The 8,087-nt window shown below is 32.0% G+C and overlaps 1 long non-coding RNA gene across 1 annotated transcript; it reads right to left on the reverse strand.

The window, feature by feature from the left end:
• Positions 1–631: 631 nt before the first annotated feature.
• Positions 632–7,513, reverse strand: LOC135156143 (uncharacterized). Its single transcript, XR_010295283.1, has 3 exons — positions 7,378–7,513; positions 2,782–6,580; positions 632–2,365 (listed from the first exon to the last, which is right to left on the reverse strand). It is a non-coding gene; the product is annotated as an uncharacterized LOC135156143 (long non-coding RNA).
• Positions 7,514–8,087: the final 574 nt, after the last annotated feature.

Consider the following 8,087-nt stretch of genomic DNA (forward strand, 5'->3'; position numbering starts at 1 on the left):
CTATCAGACTTGTCAATGTAATGGGCGAAAGGCACAAGATTCATTATTACCCAAAGTAATGGTCAAAATGTACCTCTTGATAATTTTTCCTATAGTTTATTATTGATGTTTCACTGAAAAAAGTAAAGAGTCCAAAGAAGCATCTGTTTTTACCTAGTTTTAACAAAATATGATGCTATTTCAATAATGTCATTCAAAATGTTGCAAAAATATCAAACCTTGCACTGAAATGTACATGTATGTTTACACTAAAATTTCAACTAACATCTCCATAATTAAACATTTTTATTGATGTTATTAATATCATTATGAGAGGTACCACTTCTTTTGATTCAACTAGGAAAAGGGGGCCACAAGCTCTCAAAAATTCATAAAAAGTTTGAACATGAGAAGATATTTACTTCCTTTGATTTAAGATGGAGTACCAGCTAACAAGAACAATGCCCGAACCATTATCACAGAGTGAGATTACATTTCCAAATGTCATTTTCCTAAAGGGCGTCAATGATAACATTGTATGCATATATCTATTTCTCATAACCTTTTCCCATTGATTGGGTGCCCATTGGGATGGAGGTTGCAAAAATCAATAGTTTGTCTTTTTATTTATTATTTTTAAATGATTTTTTTTATATTGATCTTTTATTAATAATATACTATTCTATTAATGTCTGTCTATTTAAGTTTATGTTACTTTATCTCTTGTATTGTATCATATCTTTCATTCAATATTAAATGAGTGGATCAATTCATGAATGAGATAAATATGAAGTGATGTAATCACATTATATTACTAGAATATATTTTTTCAAAGAATTTAATTATTTATAAAGATGCACTCATATTCACTGAATACTCTCTTTTACACACCCAGTTTTCAAATCATGGAGTCAATCTGGGGGTTATAAACTGTACTTTTGTAGAAGATCACCTGTCCAGCTCACATTCTATTGCAAAATTATAACTTCTTTCTAAAATATCTTTAATACATAATTGTGATTTACTATGCACAGAGAATACATAACCTTCCTCAAGAGCAAATGATCACTGTTGCATGGAATTATGCATGTCTTATCACTATTACCAATATTCATTTAGCTTTGTCAAATGAAGGCAAAACACAGAAAATACCCCATCTATGTTATTATACCTAAATATCTTCATTTATTCATTGACAACAAAAACTGTCACATCTCATCTCCTATTGCAATAAAACATTCACTGCATGGTCGGATTTCTATAAACCAGCACAAATTCAATTCAATTATCATTTTAAATGATAAATAGAAAATAAAATATTTTTTATTTGCATATACACAATATATTACTGGTAAATATATTTACATGTGTGGGTGTGTCAACATATTTAAGACAGATTTTAGAATTCAATATTTTAATCAGCTGCCAACTAATTTTTTAGTCATTTGTAACTTTACAAATTAGTAAACAGCTTTCATTAAACACCTTTCAGTTATACTCTGGTTTCATGATATTACCAAGTTAAAACTTGCCCCATTTAGGATGAGGAAAATGCTTTCATATGCATTTATGTAAACAATGACAATAGAAGGCATTACTTTTTATTACTGTGCAATAAAACAAAATATATATATCCCTTCATCATTGTCAGTTTTTGCTCCATATATAAAGTATATCTGTCAAAATCAAATCAAAATAAAGCATCTACAGAAACAAAGATATATGAACTAATGGATTTCTATAAAAACATAAGTATAAAATTAAAATTTCATCAAATTACAAATTATGTCATTTTCAAATATACCATTCATACCAGATACTATAAGAAAAATATTTTACAGATAAATGGTCAGAATTTATTGCTTCAAATTAATCAATAGAAGGATATAAACTGTATGTATATAATTTTGAATTATGTATTTAAAAAAAGGAGACGAAGAAGGCTTTCTTGAAAAAAATTATCAAAGTTTTCTAAACTTCCTGGAACTCAAATTCATCTTGGTTATCAAATGATAAGATTGACAAAAAAAAACTGTGAATACATGTTTAATAGTTTATGCAGTAGACTCCATCCTTCTTCCATAACAAGGGAGAGTACAATATAGAAAATGTGCAAAAGGAAAAAATACATAGGAAAATATTGCACAACTCCTAATGATATCAATAACAAATGCCCGGGTCTCCTCACCATCATTTTACTGTTAATATTTTTCAGTCATAACAAAAAGTGCAAGAAGTCTTTAAAGAGTTTTATTATCTCTGCATTCTTTCTGAAGTTATTGGCTAATTTTAGTCACTGATTTCAATCTTTCATGTGGATATGGATCGTGAGGATAAACAAAAAACATAATAACAAAAAATAACAATAAAAAGAGAAGTGTGCATCCTTAAGGCCACTGCACACCTTACGACTGTTCGCGATCCGATTTTTTAACAAATCGCATTTTGCTCATTTTCTGAAAATGTGAATGGAACATATCATTTTATTTGAGGTTAAAATTAATTGAAAGAATACTAATATAACCATTTTGAAAGATTGCAAACCTTTATTTTGGAGTAAAGGCCAAATTAGTTTCAAATCGTAGCCAATCATACGACTGCTACGATGTCATTACGACTAGATATTGAATTTGCTTTTATTCTAAGAAGGATGATAGCATAGTCACAGATTTGAACATAGGTATTCGTAAGATGATTTAGAACATTACACAGTAAGATATTCCAAGTCTCAATATTAGCATCAAATTCTACTACATATATTCCAAAATTGAGTCGCAGACCTATCGTAAGGTGTGCGGTCGCCTTAAAATCAATCAGAATCAAGATCACATCTTTTAGAATGTATTGTATATAAATAAAAAATAGTTATTTGCCCTATTTTCAAGTATGGCAGTGGATGAAATAAACAAATGGTTTCTTAAAATTAGTCAAGAAAAACATTTAAGTAGCAGTCATGAAGGAGCAAGAGTTAGGTCTCACTTTTTAAGATGTTATAATTGATGTAATTCTCTTCTACTTAAGGGGAACATTTACTAGAACTCTATTTGCATCTGAAATATATCTGTATACTGACTACTGCCCTTGTTTTAATACCTCCATAAGACGCAGAATTATGTGAAAAGGGCTTGTATTAAAAAGTTGTGAGGACATGGAATATGGCCAGTGTTAGGTTTGTGCGAGGATGTTTTATTTAATGTGCTGCTTTTCTACGGCCAGGGCAAATATGAATGGAACCAAATTATTCAGTTTAATCTATTGATACCAAAATCATGTATTCTAAAGATCACTTTAGTGAAATCACCAAATAAGCAAAAAAAAATATTTTACAATATAATATCAAGGTCAATGGCTTTCCACTGTAAACCAGTGTCTAATAAAATCACCCCATAAATATTCTATAAACCTTCCGAAACAATAAATCATGTATATTAAGATTATAGATTTGAAACTAATGTCTTTTAGATTCCTAAGCTTTCAGAGGCTATAGTTTTCACTTACTAAATAAAAATTTGAAGCATACCTATCAACTCACACTGTGTTTAGTCAACAAATGAATACTAAGCGTTTGTAAGATATAAGATTGAAATTAAAAGGGTTAAGAAATAAAATATCATATTTATAATTTTCACACGCTTCATACAGACAATAAATTTTGTCACATTTTAAAGTTTTGCATAGTAAAAAGAATATGTGGAATTTGCGTGATATGCAAATGAGAAAAATTATGATATCTCACACTCACTATTCATTTTATACTTTATATCGTGAAGTACAATTTTCATAGACTTTATTGAATCATAATAGAATTTTCAAAAATGACAATCCAAATATTCATGGAAAAGTCAAACCATGTGTTAAAATACTACTATAGGGGGAAAAATAAACCTTTTTATACATCATATCACAAAATACAAAAGGTACAGTTAATGTGTAAAGTTAATGGCTCTTCCTTATGCTAACAAAACTATTTTTGGGAAATTAACACAAATGTTGCAACGTTTGTATTTAACATTTATTATTGAAACTTTCAGTGTTATCCTTGTTTGATTTTCCTCTTTCTTTCAAATCAACTTCTCATTGGGAATGAACAATTGATGGATGCGTTTTACACTAATATCAATGAAGATATATTTCCAAGATCAATTCATTGCTCTAATTTAACTGAGATAGATGGTTAATCTGTGAAACACTATCAAATGGGAAAAAATGAAATGTAGATACAATATTATATTTCAAAGAAAATATCTAAACTTACTGGTATTGTACAATATTAGATTACATAGGGATAAAGGAACTAAAGAGAATTTACTATAAGAACAAAATATCAACAAGATTGATTTGACATGTAAAATTACAAAGCTTGTTGACAGCATTTCAAAATAAGTTTAATTTCCATGAATTCCTATCAAAGAGCACAATCTGCCCTATTTTAAATCTGTCATACACCCCCCAAAAAAAAATGCCCCTCTGATATGCGGCTAAAATACTTCCAAAATTATTCTCAATTGAATGTGTGGAACTAGAAAGCTCATCTGACATTCTAACTCCTATTAAAATTTCATTGGTCATGCTTCAGTGGATTTGAATACGCAGTCTATTATGTAACAATGGTGCTTTTTCAGCCCATTCCAAGTTTGCACACATGCAGCACTGCTGTATGTTCTGCACTTTCTAGCATATCAACCCTCTTTGATCATTCTGACCAGGGAAACGTCCATAATCTAACCAGGCTCATCAAATCACAACCTTGAGTATGTTAAGAAGCGCAACAACAGTATTTGTCCATTTCATATTTGATAATAGGAGATGCACTATGATGGTGACTACAGGTCATGTCTGTTTCATGTCTCATTCCAAAAGGTCAAGTTAATTAAATGTACCTTTTTTAAATGAAAATAGTTAAAAATTTCACTGGTAAAGTTCCCTTTTGCAAAATGTGATTAACTAGTGGATTCCCCTTCATTGTTCAGCTTATTTTACTCATCTGTCATTCACAATTTCTCTCAAGATGGTGCAGTGATTCCCCTTATCAATCAACAATCAAACATTTTTTCTTTATGTTTCTTTTCCTTCTGAACATGCCCAATTTTATGAATTGATGAGCCTGGATAGGATTAGGGAAATGTCCCTGCTCAGATCCTGGATGTAAAAATGAGGGTTAACATGCCATAGACAATGCAGAAATACATCAATGCTGCAAACTTGGAATGGGCTAAAATGCACAGCTGTTATGTAACAGAGTGTATATTCAAAACCGCTGAAACGATCAATTAAATTTTCATAGGAGTTGGAACATAAAATGAGCTTTCTACTCCTGAACATTTAATTGAGAATACTACCACAACACTTTGGAATTGATTCGGCCCTATGCCAGAGGGACATTTTTTGGGGGATGTGCTGTACAAGCTGTCATACACCAAAAAAGATTGACAAGCCAACAGGGAAGCTATAAATTTTTGGTTTAATGATTAAGTGACAAAAAGACAAAAAAAACAGTAGATGTAAGGATTTCACATATAGCTTAAACGATCTTTTGGATATCACCTCTCATTAGCTATTCAGGGTATTTTTGCAATGACAATAGTTTTACATGCAGGATAATTCCTTTCTACAATAAAAAAAGCCATACATCTCTTATCTGAAAATGTTTTCACCAAGATGGTTACATTATATATATGACCTTACCCACTAAGAAATTGATAAGATACATTGAAAATATTGCAATAAGGTTGTCTAGAGGCCAAAGGTCATAGGTCCTAGGTCAAAGGTGAATTAGGTTAGCTATCTCCATTGTCATGCCAACATGCTCCATAGTGCTACCATACCATCAACAGTCGAATACATCTGTGCAGGTGAACATGCTATGACACCGCCATCCATGAGACCAACATCCCAGAAGACTGGTGTTCTCTATGATAACTAGTAGCCGTAGCCCAGCAGACCATGGGTCTTTGAGACCAATGAGCCCGAGTCTGAAAGCCCAGGAAACTGACAATCCACAAGATCACCAGCCTAGGATTTCTAATAGCCTAGCAGATCATGTGCCCATAAGAACAAAGACTGCAAAGTTGGGAAGTTCATGCAGCCGAAAGACTTTCAAGCAATATGGCCCCAAGACCTTCTGCCTTCATGACCATGAACCAACACAAGAGCCAAGAAGCCAACAAGACAAAGCTCCTGAAGCAACCATCAAACTTACTTCTGCATATGCATTGTAAGAAGTAGTGGCCCTGCTGCCTTCACACATTTAAAACAATTCTTAAGATCAACATCATTGGTTGCATGAGTTGTCAGTCTCATGGGCATTTTAGCTGTTGGTCCCCTAATTTTAAGCCTTTCTACAACTTTCTCAAGGATTCATAAGACCAACAAAGTCTCGAAGGTTATCATTCTTGGCCTGCTAATTGGTCTCTGGAACTACTGGCTAACTGTGATGTCCTGTAGTGCATGTGTTCCCCAGCCATTCCTATCTGGAAGGATAGTTACCTGCTACGCTCTGTGACATGTGAAGCGGTGTCAACATCTCCTCAAAGGTAGCATTCTTGACGTTAGCACCGCGTAGATTGGCATCCTGGAGGTCACATCCAGTAAGGTTACAGTTCTACAGGGTACATATAATCAAGGTCCAAGAAAAGTAGAGACAGGAAGATGACAGAAAGAGAGTCAAGTGGAGGAAAAGGATGGAAGGGATAAAACAAGACGATGAGGATAGATAATGAATTCAAACCAATTTTTTTTTAAGACACAAGAACAATGTTTTCAATCACAACAATAAAGCAAAGAACAAAATACTTTTTAAAAATGTCCTCAATATATGCATCATATGGTAGCCCAAGTAAACAAGAGTAAAGAGGAAAGCTGCATATACATTTTTTTCTGGGGGGATGTGTAACTTTTCTTCAAATTATCATTTTGATTGATTGATATATTTCATCTCTCATGATAAAACGCAATATAAAATAAATACACTCAAACAATAAAAACTTAAGAATTGAATTAATGACATAGTAAACAAGTATACACAATAATAAACATCAAAAGAGAAACATGGGAGGCGGAAATAAATACCATTCAAAGGATATTGCCGGAATTTTTTTTGGGTCAGCCATATTTGTTTACTCAAGTCATTGTACTGAAAAGCAGATCATGGTCATGTAACAGGAATGCTACGATCAAATTCTTGCAAGTTTATGTTAAACTATGACATAAAACCCTGTTCACAAATCCTGGTAACAAGGGCCTTCATCTTGTTAAAAGAGGTTCCACATATAATGGTACAATGGTTTTTGTTGCAAATTCCAGTCAAATCACGTTGAAATAGAATATCGAAAGATGGTATTACTGAAAACAATATCTACTGCATACAGTTTCCTAGGATTCAATTGACCATCATCTCACCTCTAGATCTGTTCCAGCCAATATTGCCCATCTCAGGTTTGAGTTTTGTAGATTAGCATTCTTCAGCGTAGCAACCCTTAGATTAACTCCTGCCATTTGACTATTTTCAAGATTAACACCTTTCATGTTCACACCTGAAATGAAACAAAAAATAGCAACGTGGAATAATGTCACTGTCATCACATCACAATTGACTATGCATATTTTTGATAATGGCTGCTACACTGAATTCATTTTTGGAAGAGGATTTTGAGATCTAAAAAGAAAAAACATTATAACAAAGTTGTAATGATTTTTTTTCCTATAATAGCCAAATTTGATAATCAAATTTGAGGACTGAAATCAATCTATCTGCAATCTAAATTCATTTTTGCTGCACATCGTAGATAAAATTGGTATTGATTGAGACATATTGATTTGTATCTTCAATGCTATTTTAGATAAAAATTGGCAATACGTCTCATTCAATCTGATAATAAATATGCTATCCACAAACTCTCTAGAAAAAAACATGAACTTTTTATAAGCGCAGCATAATATACAGGTTTATATCAAAAGAAAGTTAACGTAACCTGAGAACAACAATATAATATGCACAATTAGCCTTCTTTATCAATCTTGAATCAACAGATGTAAATAATCATCAGGAAAATAATCCAAATATGAACACTAACCTGTGATTACTATCCATTAAAGAAAATCATACTTTT

The sequence above is a fragment of the Lytechinus pictus genome, chromosome 12 (genome assembly GCF_037042905.1).
Source record: "Lytechinus pictus isolate F3 Inbred chromosome 12, Lp3.0, whole genome shotgun sequence".
In the NCBI taxonomy this organism is placed as follows: domain Eukaryota; kingdom Metazoa; phylum Echinodermata; class Echinoidea; order Temnopleuroida; family Toxopneustidae; genus Lytechinus; species Lytechinus pictus.